We start from the raw sequence: 13994 nt of genomic DNA on the forward strand, positions 1-13994 counted from the left end.
ATAGGCAAGTGTGTAGGGGTGGGGGATGGGTGAGCCAGGGGGTTGGGGTAGGTGGGAAGAGGTGTGCTGGAGTGGTCAGGCGGGCAGAGGTTAGGGATGGTGGGGGGTGTGTGCAGGGGTTGGGGAGGGGTACGCAGGGGGTTGGGAGTGTGGACAGGGTGGGCAGGGGATTGGGGGACGTGGGGAAGGATGGGCAGGGGTGTGCAGAAGTAAGGGAGGGGTGTGCATGGGGGTTGGGGAGGGGTGTGCAGGGGTGGGGGAGTTGGGTGTGAGGCAGGGGTGTGGGAGGGGGTGGGTAGGTGTGGGGTGGGGTTTGGAAAAGGTGTGGGTGGGAAGAGGGTGTGGGTGGGCAGGGGTGTGCAAGTGTGGGTGGGCAGGGATGGCTGTGGGGAGGTGGGTGTGTGAAGGGTGGGCAAAGGTGGTATGTGCACCTCTGCCCTCCCTACACACAGCCACAACCACTTGGAACCTTAATCCATACAACGACTCGTGAAAAATCCATTTCTTTTGTCTCGACATCGTGTAGCAAGCCGATGGCAAATAATTCTTCTCCGAATCCTCCACCTTCTGTTTTCTTTTCCGAGTTTTCTGATCAACCCTTTCATCTGCTAATGTCTTCTTCCTTCCGTCCCTTTTCTAAGCCCATAACTTTGATCGAAGCCCCTGTTTAATGTTGTCATGATGCCTTAACATCTTTTGTCTTGCTCAAAATATTCATAAGTGCCACAAGAATAGCATCATAAACATTCTTCTGTATGTGCATGACATCCAAACAATGTCTGACCTGTAGATCTTTCCAATATGGGAGTTTTCAAAAAATCGACTCCTTTTTCCATAATCACGTAGGTCCATCAACCTCACTCGCAAGGTTAGCAAAGATTGTTTCAATGCCCTTAACCTGATTATGAAATTCAGTATCAGTTAATGGTCTACGAGCAACTTTCGCTTCAACTGCCCATCGAATGTGTTACTTCTTAAACCGATAGGGATGGTCGTGTTTGACGAGCCTTCGTGTGCGCATATAGACATGTTTGTAGCCCTTAAGGCGTATAGACTTCGTGTCATCTATACAAATTGGACACAGTTGTTTTTCTTTTGTCGTATACCTAGATAAGTTCTCATAGGTTGGATAATCGGTTGGAGGTATACATCTATGTCATTTCCAGGTTGTTTCGGCCCCGATATAAGAAGCAAAAGCATGATGTACTTGCATTTCATGCACAACCAAGGAGGCAAGTTATAAACCACTAAAACTATTGGCCATGTACTATGTTGAGAACTAAGATTGCCAAAAGGGTTCAGGCCATCCGTACATAATTCAAGCCTCAGATTCCTATCTCATTACCAAATGCCTTATTCCCCCTGTTGATATTTTTCAACTTAGGCGAATCAGTCAGATGCTTCACCAGACCGTATTTCTTCCTACAATATCCATGCCACCTCAAATTCTTCACATTTGCTTTGATTGAGAACATGCGCTTAAATATATGTATTATAGGTAGATATCAAAACACCTTAGTTGGTGGTCCTTCACTACCCCCAGCTCCTTCACACTTATACCTCGACAATCCATAACGTGGACATTCGTGTAAATGCTCGTACTCAGTACGATGAAGCACACAATCGTTAGGACAAGCATGTATCCGCTCGTACTCTAAACCTAAAGGACACATGAGTTTCTTAGCATAATAGTACGACTTTTACAGTTCATTTCCTTCAAGGTGCATATCAGCTAAAATTTCCAATAACGATGTGAAACTATAGTCTGTCCAACCAACTTTCGACTTAATGTTGAAGAATGTAATCACGGCAAAACGTTTGGTGTACTTTGTACAACGTCGATAGAAAAGCTTTTTAGCAGCCTCAAACATAGACTCAAAAATACGAGGTCGTTTACATGAATGATCTTTAACTACGTTTATCATCTCGTCTACTCGATCCCTATCTCCATTCCCATACTCATCATCCCAATTCACATCCCCGACATACATCGCTCACTATTCTAGAGCTTCCTGTATACTTTCCCTCCACACTATGCCAAACCCATACGTGATATTAAGGCCTAAACCCACGACAAAAGACATGCTCCTTAAGAAAATGTATACTACTAACCTTGCTCACATTTCCACAATCAACACAAGGATAATAAAAAATCAACTGCTTTAGAGGATGCTTGATATTGTAATGCAGATTTACAGAATTTCGAGACCCCATTCACAAACTCAATCGATTCACGATTACCGTACATGCAAGTACGATCCATCCGATCCTTCAAGAAGACCTCTAATAATCAAACACAACCAATATTTATAATGTATCAATCATTTTTTAATTACATACACATGCAAGAAAGTCAGATATTTAAATTACATACAGACACATGCAAGCTAAGATAGAGACATGTTCAAATGTATGCATGTAGCCGAAAGTCCTTATCACTCCAACCTAACCATCCTTGGACGTCTAATCTCACTAGTGAATATATGCCAACTTTTCAATTCTATGGAAAATCCAGCAGCATTTCCCTACAAATCTCCAAGTACACAATGTAGATAATTGCTTATCTACATATGTACCCAGAGAACAATGTAGAGATACGATAAGCCAAGACTTTCCTCAAAATTGAAAAGAAGACACACATCAAGTGACATCAAACATCCAAGAACAGTCTCAAATCGGGGACTATTCAAGACATACTCCTAATCAGTAAGTCTTGAACGGGTATCTAGGCATATGATGATGATTCATAGATAAACTACATTATTTTCATACAATCGCATATCAGGGCACATACATACATCAATAAAAATCATAACTTTAATCAAGTTGAAACACATGACAACTTTATCTAGCTCATCAATCAACCAAACCAAAACAAAAACATGTAAACAAATTAAATAGTATACCTCTTAACATTAATGAGGACAAATGAAGAGAGAAGAGATAGTTGGAACTTCATTTTATCCTTTCTTAGTTTTTTCCTACAATTAACAAAACCCACATTGCACATTTAATCACATAATATCAACAAATTTAACTAAAAACAACACCTTCCGCACCCCTCCCCACCCCGACACTCTGCCCAGCATCCTCACCCCTGCCCACCCTTGTCAGCCCTCCCCACCCCTGCCCACCCTCCTCAGCCCTTCTGTTACCCCTTTCCAATCGCCTGTCCACCCCCCCACCCCACACACACACCCTCCAACACACTTAAATGAACATTTTGTAGTAATCAAAATGAAATTAAAAAAAATTAACACCTTTATCTTGGAAACGAATAATTTGCATTAATGTTTTGAAAAGTAATAAAAAAATGAAAAAGAGGGGAACTACCGGAAGAGGCGGAGAGGAGATAGTGAAGGTGGTGTTGCGTCGTGGTGGTGCTGCACAGTGGTGGCGCATACAAAAAAATGAAACCCGCAATTAGAAAAGAGGAAAGGAGAGAGTGAAGGTGGCGAAAGTGAGTGAGGAGTGAGAGGGAGTAAGTAAGTGAGTGAGTGAACGAGGGAAATTCGTGTAGTTTTTAGTAATAAAGATGTGCGCGCATATTTTTAGTCCAGGGAAGGGCTGAATTTAGCCCTTCTTCGCAGCCCTTCTAAATTGAATGATTGCAGTTTTTGGGCGAAACGCAACACTTCACTGAAGTGAAGGGATGCGGGCGTCATTAAACCGTAGCCCTTCGTTACAGAAGGATTGCGGTTATTTGCGAAGTTGCAGCCCTTTGCATAAAGGGTTGCGGTTACCTTAAAAATCGCAGCCCTTCTCATAAAGCATTGCAGTTACCTTAAAAACCGCAGTTCTTTATGTCAAAAGGGCTGCGTTTTTTGGTTAATCGTAGCCCTTCATACTTAAGGGCTGCGTTTTCTTAAAAATGCAGCCCTTCTAGTTTTTTGCTCTAGTGAATAAACATGGGAGGAGAAAATTCTCGCTTTCGCTAAATTCAACCAAGAACAACTGGAAAAAGGGAAAAGGAACTGGGAGGTCAATGATTCGGACCAAGAACCTATGCTTGACACATGTTGGAGCACAAATAACGAGGCTCAAGAGATAGCTGGAATCCTTTTAAAGTAAATGGTGCATGGAATAAGAACAAGCGCACGGGTAAAATTGGAGCAGGTTTTGGATGGTTGTTACTCAACTACAACACAAGTCGAACCCATTCACAACCTTCTCTAGCAAACTCTCTAGTCCAAACTGAGTTTGAAGCCATTTAGAGTGCCATGAAAGAGGCCGAAATCATCAATAGGTCCACTATAATATGAACTTACAATGTTTAAGTTGTCAGAAACCTAGCAACTCTAAACATCGCAAGCAAAATATGGTGGTTGGTGGAGGATATCAAGACTATTGCATAATCTCTTTCCTCATGCTGATGCTGGAAGGTCTAAAGGGAAACAATTAAGGAGGCACACTCCCTTGTTTCACCCCTCCCCCCCCCTAATTTTTTTCTTTGTTTCTTTTTTTGTCTGTCTGGTTTATTCCGAGCTATAGCCAAAATTAAAATTACTTGCATCTTTTTTATAATTAGAATCTAACATAAGTTTATTTGGTAATTTTTTTTGTGAAGGAAAAAAGAAACGAGGGAGGTTCCCACATGGGGGGCCACCCTAAAGCATCCTTGAGGATTATTACAGAGAAGGGGAAATCGGAAATTTCAACCTGTAGGTAAGATAAGTCGTAGAATGACCCATATGAGCCAATGAGTTAGCCGCAGTTAGCTTCCTAATAAATATGTTGAATTTGAACTTCTTCAAACCTTTTAAGATCCTCCCCTGCATCTAAAACGGTAGCGTTAATTGTCCACGGAATTTTCCAAATCTTTTTAATAGCTTTGATGACAGCCGAGTTATTGCCTTCAATATTAACTTTCCTTACACCCAAAGAGAGCGCCCCCCCTAATACCTTCTCGAAGACCTCTGGCTTCAGCAGCTAAAATAGACTCAAAACTACTCAGAGCACCAGCACCACATAACTTAAGAGTACCAGTCTCATCTCTAATGATAAACCCGAACGCAACCGGGCCATTAAAGAGTTCAGATCCATCAACATTTATCTTCACAAACCCGACCTCTGGAGGGGTCCAAACAATCAACTTTCTGCTCTTTTCTTTGTTTTAGGAGAGGGCGACTTCCTTTTTCCGGAAGAAAGAAACAGCTCCTCCGACTGCAAACTAGGCATACCTATTTTGCTAATTTTGTCCAAATAAGCACAAATCATACTACTAATCCTTACTGCAGAACAGGCCTCGTATCGAAATATCACACCATTTCTATTGTACCAAATAAACCACGATGACAAACATTTCTATGTCTACCATATAAAACTTCTTTTTAAGAGACTATAAGAGCTCGACAAACGACATATCTTCACTGATAATACCCGGAATTGGTAGATTATTCCTCCGTGAAAGTTCTTCAAGCACATCCCTAACTAAGGGACAAAGAGGAAAGATATGAGCAGCATCTTCTGAAAGCGCATTCCAGAAAACACAATCTAGAGGTAGATAGAAATGACTAAGTTTCAGTCTTTTCTTTGTTTGGAGACCATTATGAAAAAGTCTCCAATTGAAAATTTTAACTTTCGGGGGGACTTTAAGTTTTCAAAGCCAATTGAAAACAGGATGGCCATGAGCCTGGGAGTTCATACCCTGAAGCAAACTAACTCCTGATTTCATCGTATAGTTTCCATCAGGAGAAAGGCCCCATAACAATTTATCCTTCATAATATTGCTTGGGATATAAACACTTTCAATATCATTTAAAATGTCCCGAGGCACCAACTGAGATAAAGAATGTAAATTCCATTGACTATCCTGAGAAATAAAATTACTAGCTAAAAATTCTTCAGACCCCTCTACAACCTGACATTTGTCTGCTAAAGGAAAATCATAAACCCAATGATCAAACCGGAACGAAACTGATTGACCATCCACTATACTCCATCTGACTCCTATTTTGAAACTGCTCTGTAAGTTCATATGTTTACGTCATTGCCAAGAAATATTAGCTTTTAGTTTATAATTAATCAAATTTTCCCCTTTTAGGTATTTTTTTAACAAGACTTACCCATAGAAGTTTGAATTGGAGGGCTATATTAATTTTTTTTGGATTTCTAGAGCCCCAACCCTCCTAATTTCTTTGGCTGACAAATCTTATCCCAACCTATCAATTTGGGGGATTTTACATCCGAAGATTTTTCCAAAAAAAAAATTTTATAACTCTTATCTAACAAAGATAATATTGAATAGGGGAAAAGAGAAACTCTGCATCTGAAAATTGGCTTTTGTTGCTAAGTTAGATTGAATAAAAATTGTTCGACCCGCTTGTGAAAGAGAATTAGCCTTCCATTTAGTCAATGGCGAAGCAACTTTTTCTTAAACTAGTGGTTTGACCGCGCGCTACGCGCGCGCATGGCTAGTAGTAACCAAATTGACGTAAATGCAGGTCAAATGGCCTATAATTTTTTATTATTATAAGAATTGTCCATTTTTGTCACGAGAAGCACATTATTTTTCCTTGTGGTAACTTCATTTTTTATCTAATACTCCCCCAAAATATCGTAATGGTAAGAGTTAAATGAAGTTTATGTATATAGTAGAGAGCAAATATTCTAATACTAAAATATAACTTAGTAAATGAGAGGTATATTTAATAGAATTATATATTTTCTACATCATGATCGAACAATAATTTTTGGTTCATAATCATGCAAGTCATTTTAAATTGACTTAGTAAATTAATAGGTAAACTTTATCTTCTTATGATATTACATATATCTCAAAAAACAAAATAAAATTTCAACACTGAGAGCTTCGAAAATAACCAAACACGAGACCAAAGATATGGGAGCAATATGTGTAGTATTTCAAGTTACTGAATCTAGTACGGTGTTACTACAAATTATTCGACGTCATGATAAGGTAATAATTTATGTTACGTAAGAAATTTCTAACAACAATATTCATGATTTGTTTGCATTGGACATGAGTGCTAAAGATTTCAATAGACTTTTATGCAGCAATTCAAAATCAATCTTTAAGAAAACATAATTTTCCTGAAATTATATATACTTGTGTTAGACAACATAAGAAACTAACGACAAGATACCATTTTTCAACCCAAAAAAGCGTAGTACAAAATAATCGGTCAACATGTATTTGAGACAATTATACTGTACTAATCGCAAAAATAAAGTAACAAAGCCGACAAGCACACTGCCCTTTATTACCGGTTTTGAGCAAGTAGTGGGCGCTCCAATGATATTGACAGCCTCAAGAGACCTTGAGTGGATGCTTAGCCTTAACAAGAGCAAACACTAAATAGTGCACTCCTTCACACTATGTCCTCCACCAAGTGGTACTCTTGGCATGAATTCTGCAGATATCAACAAGGACAAACAACTTGAAACCGACGCTCCAGGACAAAACTAAGAGCATGTTAGTGATAAAATCTATTAACAGAAATATCGACAAGAAAAAGGAAGTCGACATCCTGAAAAGCATTTATTTGGTCAAAGACTCAAAGCCTAGAATTGATGACCAAAGCCTTGTTAACTTTTATGATAAGTAAATATCCGCTTTCATTAACAAAGATCAGTTTTCATCAGCAAAATCACTTTAATTAACAGTAAGATTCAGTTCTAATCAGTAAATTATAATAAGAGACAGACAAAGAGGATCTTGTGTCACCAAGTGGAAGGGAAAAGGCCCAGTTATTTCTATCTCAAGCTAAAGCCTGTGGGAAGTTTAGTTTTGACATAATGTCCGCAATCATTTGAGCTTGACAAATATAGATATATTACAAAGCATGCAGACTTAAACGACCAGGTACAACATCACATTCGACTCCTCAGGAAGGTACAGCCCAACTATGAAGTATATCAGCGGAGGTGTGTCGAATGTACACGCTCTAATCCAAAAGTTAAAAGAAATTGAAGCTATAAGAGCTAAAAGCATTCAAACATGGGAAGATGCTTGCTCTCACATGTTAGATTAAAAAGCTTCTGCATAGCATTTTAAGAATTATTTTATATATGTATATGGGAACTTCAGCTAGGGCCTGATCAAGCAACCAAGTTATTCTGAAGTCCACTAACACAATTTCAGCAATGCTTACTCTAGAACGAATAGGAACCCATTGTGATCTACACAAGTTAACATCGAATTGTAGATAAGAAGGCAGAAATACACTTACCTACAACTTTCCAATTCTTTTTATCATCATCAACTTCAGCAAAGTGGAAGCTTGGTAGCAGATGCATGTGAATAAGAACAACAGCAAATAACTTTTTCAAATGAAGCTAAAGATCCTTTCTGTATGCTGCCAGATTCTCAGTACCTCTTCCTGTCTACTTAGATGTAGACTATCCATCAAAAAAGTACTTAGATATAGCTTATCTCAGCTCAACTTGTATTTTTAGTTCAACGCTTTGACTTATCGCCACTCAGCGTTTGTTAGACACCTAAACAAACCAAAACTTGAGCATATTGCAAATAAAGTTTCTTCCTCAAATCTCTCTGGAATACCTTCTCTCAACTCTTTCCAAGTCAACCAATCCTAAGACTCAGGTTACTCATATCCCCTGTCAATCCTACACTAAATTACAATAAACTTAACATCTACAAGAAAAGTTAAGTACATCTCAAATTGCAGAGCATTAAATATATTATCACCCTGGCATATATGGGTTGGTCAACTTCTGCTTAATGCTGCTTCTTAACCCAAATAAATATGCTATAGATATAAGTATAAACTTTGATATATCTTGCAAGCTAAGATAGGTTTGTTTATAAATACCATGACATAGATCATGTTTTATGCATATGAACACTGTTTTCTACTAATTATTTATGGACATTTGCTTTTCTCTATTGGTGGCTTTCTCCTTTAGACCTTGACGGCAGGTGGTTTTTCTTTATCTCGATTTTCTTTACTTATTTTCAGCGTAGTGACTATCTAGCTCAAAAGCATTAGTTTTAGGGGAAAATTCAACATACTGCAATTCATTACAGGCTCCACACATAAAAATGTGGATTTGTGTACAGAATTGAGGTAGACTACGGAAGAAACCATCCATGCAGGTTCAAAAATAGACTTTAAGAGCATATAAGCAAAAATTGAAGGAAACTACCTGTGATGTGAAAGCAAGATATCCACCTCGGAGGTCAATTAGACCATTAACACTGTAACAAAAAACAATCATTAAGGCCTTAATATCTTGAAGAGAGAATACATCACATTTAAAAGCAAAATAGAAAGCTCTTTTTTTTCACGGGACCTTCTTTTTTACAAAATTATTGGCCCTGCATTCGACCTATCTAATAATGATCCTATTCGTCAAAAACTATGTCCAATATAGTTCGTTTCGTCTTGACCATCCCTTACGCCTCCCATTAATCATGCAAAAATGATTAGGTGATTATTTTTCCCTGGTCTCCACCAATTATTACCATATGACAATTAAGTTATGTAATATCTCAATCCTTAACTTCTTCTAATTCTAGACCTCCAACTTCTTCATTCTTTTTCCTTCTACCATATCCTCCCTCTATACCTATCTTTTTCTCTAATTAGTTTTAGACATTTTACGAAAGCCAAACTATTTCTATTTTGTCATGTTTCCCCCTTCCTTCCTAGCTCACTTTTCCTAGTTTTATCCTAACTTCTCTAATTTAGATATGAGTTTCTATCACGTCTTAATTTAGATACGAGCAAACATTAATTAAAGTAGATAATCAAGAGATACATTAACTTACCCGGAATCAAAATTGTTTCGTCTGCAATCATATATTTAATTTCTAAGGAGCTGCACTAATGAGGATTATAGAGAAAGTGGGAGGGGTGGTTTTGTGGTATTTCGTAATTCCAAAATATTGTAATTGGTAATTTGAGGTTTTGCATAACCATGTAAAATATGGATATCACATCCTAAATCAAGAGATATCCATTAGGGCATTGAAGGAGTTTCATGTGAACATGGCATGTAAAATTAGGATGTAAAATTAGGTTTGTGTTTGGAAATCAATTAGAATGTTTGCAGGGGAAATAGCTTCACATTGGATTCAAAGTGAAGCTCACGCACAAATGTTTTCAGGGATCTTAACTAAAAATTAGGCTTGTGTTTGAAAATCAATTAAATCCAGAGTATGGAAATAAATTAGGATATACCCTGCAAAATTAGGCTTCACAAATTAGGCTATAATCAGCATATTCTGTTCACATGAAAGCCTAAATATATATAGAGTTTCAGGTTCACGTAGAGGAGGGTGTCTGCAGGGGGGCAGGGTTATATGTGCGCGAGGTGGGCAGGGTTGTGTTTGCACTATGCAGTGTGTGTGCACCGTTGTGGTGTGAGCAGGGGTGTGGGCACTCATCTCACTCCCTTAGTGATCTAAAGGGACTGCCTCACTGCCCACTCATGTGCCATGTTTATGTCCTTGATTTTCTAGCCGCAAGCACATATGTACAATAAAGCATCCATAATGTGATTGTGTATTTGCTTAAGTTTATATATTGTTCTAGTAGACTTGCTAATGCTCTAATAAGTGATAGCTGGTTAGATTCAGTTTTTGTGTTACTCTAATAAGCACTTTCAACCAGGTTTTTTTTTTTTTTTCTAAAATTGCAATTTTTTTGTGTTACAGCCGTATTCTGGAAGCACTAATATGTTTAGTTATGGATTTTTTTATAATAGAAAGAGGGAAGTATAATATATAATCCTTGCATTAATTTGTTAAGTGGTATGTTTTTAAATCTATTATTCATATGCATCAACCTTTGTAGTTTAGGAATGGATGAGGTAATTGTCATTGTTCGGATGTCACGCTATGTTCTACCATAAATTATTTCCTATTATTCTTCAAGGCTAAAGATAACCAGTCTTGAAGGCATAGATATACCAATCTTACTACGATTACTATCCATCCTTTTCATATCCAATAAAAGCTTTCTAAGCGAAGCTTGAATTTCATAGTTTACAATAATAGCAGAAAGCAAAGAATAGAACGAAATGCAAACTAAAAATAATATATTAAAAAATTAAGTACATGTAAAACCGACCTCTTGGTGAGCACATCTTCGAAGTCTGTCAGTCTGTCGAGCAAGTCGAATCTACTTCATGACATACCCAAATAGAACATCACCATCAGCACAAGAACCACATATGTATATAAGATGTCATGATTCCCAAAATTAGTCAAAAAATGCTTCACCATCAGCCTTCCATCGCTACTACTACTAAACAAATCATTCATATATATTGCACCAAACTTTTCCAATAACAATCCAAGAAAACACACAAGTGAATGATCAATCAAGTATACGGACTACAGAAACTAAAAAGAAAGTTAGAATGCCATGAGTTAGAGAACTACAACTCAACGTAACTAAGCTTATCTTGAGGATAATTATGCCACGCACTTATCAAGTTTCAGTAATGAAAAACGAATTCAAGCACACAAAGACATGAACAAAATAATCATGCCTAGTAAACTCCATAATCCTTGAATTTTAAGTTCTAGGTATTGCCAGACACCTCTCATCCTTGAAACTTAGCATCCATCCGAAACGCAAGTAATCAAATACTCATTTATGCTATTCTTTAGGAAACAACCATAATCATAAAATTCATATTGAAGAATTCAAAAATCCAACAGAATTGCGACTAATGCAGGAAGCATATAATCATAACCTTACCAAAAAAAAAAATCACCATCACCTCAAACATAGCAGAATTTTCGATAATCCATGAAATAACTAACTGCAAAATAAGCAATTCGTAATACCCAGAACAAAGTAAATGGAGTACAAAATATTATTCCTGGCCCATTTAGCCAAACAAGCATATACCACATGCCACACCTACGATTCCTCTAGAATAACCTGATCTCCGTTATTGATCACATATTACATAGCGTTTCACTATAGAAAGGTCAAGACTTCATAGCATGTCAATATAGAAAGTCCAGATCAAATATCCCAGACATATCTCATGGTTTTTATGATACTTCAAACAAAATTCAAACTTTCAAGACCTTTAAAAAAACCCAGAGCAGAAAAATATTGTGTGACAAAGCACATTGTTTGTATTTCACTATATATCAGTTTATTGCAGAAACTCGAGCTGTAGTAAAGCCCAAATTGCAAAAATTATAATATGGAGCAAAGAACAGGATAAACTAATCCAAGCAAAACATGTCTACTAACTCTTGTAGTTACCAACTTATAAAGAACACCCTAAATCCAATTTTTGACTTAGTTGATTGCATAGTTAGACTTCTGTATTGATGTCCCTATCTAGGTTTACAAAGAAAATGTGACAATAGACATTGAAGTGAAAATTTAGGAGGAGACATGAATTGATGAAAGGAAGGTGTTTTCTCGATTGATGTGCGAGAGGCTGAAGTATACAAAATCAAATTACCCATTTTCAACTTAAATGAAACCCTAAAACATGAATTATCAGGCCTTTGAGATTAATCAAATTTAAAATTGAAAAGAAACCCTTAATGATGAAATATCAAGCCATTGAAAAATCATAATCGATAAGGTTTTCTTACCTACATAATGCTATCATGGCAGAAAAAGCTGCGACTTGCGAGAAGAATAGAACAACGCTTCTAAATCATTTTAGGGAAGGATTATAAAACATTTTTTAAGAAATGGATGAAGAATAATCTGATTTCTCACTCAAATTTGTGTGAAAGTGACAATTTAAAAGCTTGTATGAAGACTTACTCGTAAACATACCTTCGATTTTTGGGAAATTCGAGTTCCAAGCTCGTCGACAGAGTTCATTCTCCCGTAAAATGTTTCTCTAAATATTCCTGAAATCGGGAGAAGGCAATTTGACCAACTACTGCGTTGATCTAAAAAGAATAGTGAGAGGAAAAACAACTTCCATAAACACTCAAATTTCAGAAAATATGACACACAAAAAATAAAGAGAAAGAAAATAAAAAAAGAAATGAAGATAGAAAGAATGGATAGAAACAAAAACCTTATTACATCGATCTTGTTGCATCTTGTTGTAGAAGAAGGAGCCTAACTCACAAATCGCAAAAAAAATGAATTAGAAACTCGAATTCTTCCAAATCGTGGTCTACTATTTCAATTCCTGAATCCTGAATATTAAAGGCTTGAAATTGCTGCAAATGGAGTCCAAAATGTGCATCATGAACTTGAAATTGAAATTCGGAAGGGAAAACCCTAGAATTGGGGAAAAGTATGCTAGGGTTTTTTGTTGAATTATCTGAAGAAGCTGTGGAGAGAAACTGGAGAGAGAAGAGACCGAAGACAGAAAAGAAAAAGGAGAGAGGAGAGAGACGCATTAGAGAGGAGGGAGAAGAAAAATCGTGTGGCTCAGATGGAAGGAAGAGATGGACGGCTGAAATTGCCCAAAGACTTATGAACAGTAAACTTCACCCATTTGTGACTCAAAACACTATTGATTTGAATAGTGTCTAACTTTGCCACTTTTAAAAGGTTATGGATATCCACAAAAGTGTGATTCGTAACTTTAGTGCATATAATAGGACAACCCAAATATTTACCTAACACAAGAGTCTCTTCCGTCTGGAGAATACTAGCAAACCCCTTAGAAATGAGACCACCTACATTTTGCGTACGTTGAAAGGCTGATTTATGAAAATTAACTAATTGACAAGACTTAAAATAATATTTGTCGATAATGTCCTTTATGATATGACAACTATCTGTCGTTGCTCTAGCAAAAATCATTGTGTCGTCTGCAAAAGTAAGAAAGCGGATCTTAACGCTAAAATGGCCTAGTTTAACCCCTATATCTCTTGAGCCAAATAGACTGGCTTGGTGGAATTTACGAGCTAAAATTTCTGCACAAAGAATGAAAATATAGGGAGATAAAGGATCCCCTTGTCTAGTTCCCCGGGTTGGGGTAAACATTTTTCCAGGGATCCAATTTACGAGAACTAAACAAGAGACAGTAGTAATGCATTGCCTTAACCAATTAATTCATTT

This window comes from Beta vulgaris, chromosome 1 (assembly GCF_026745355.1).
Source record: "Beta vulgaris subsp. vulgaris cultivar EL10 chromosome 1, EL10.2, whole genome shotgun sequence".
Classification (NCBI taxonomy): Eukaryota; Viridiplantae; Streptophyta; class Magnoliopsida; order Caryophyllales; family Amaranthaceae; genus Beta; species Beta vulgaris.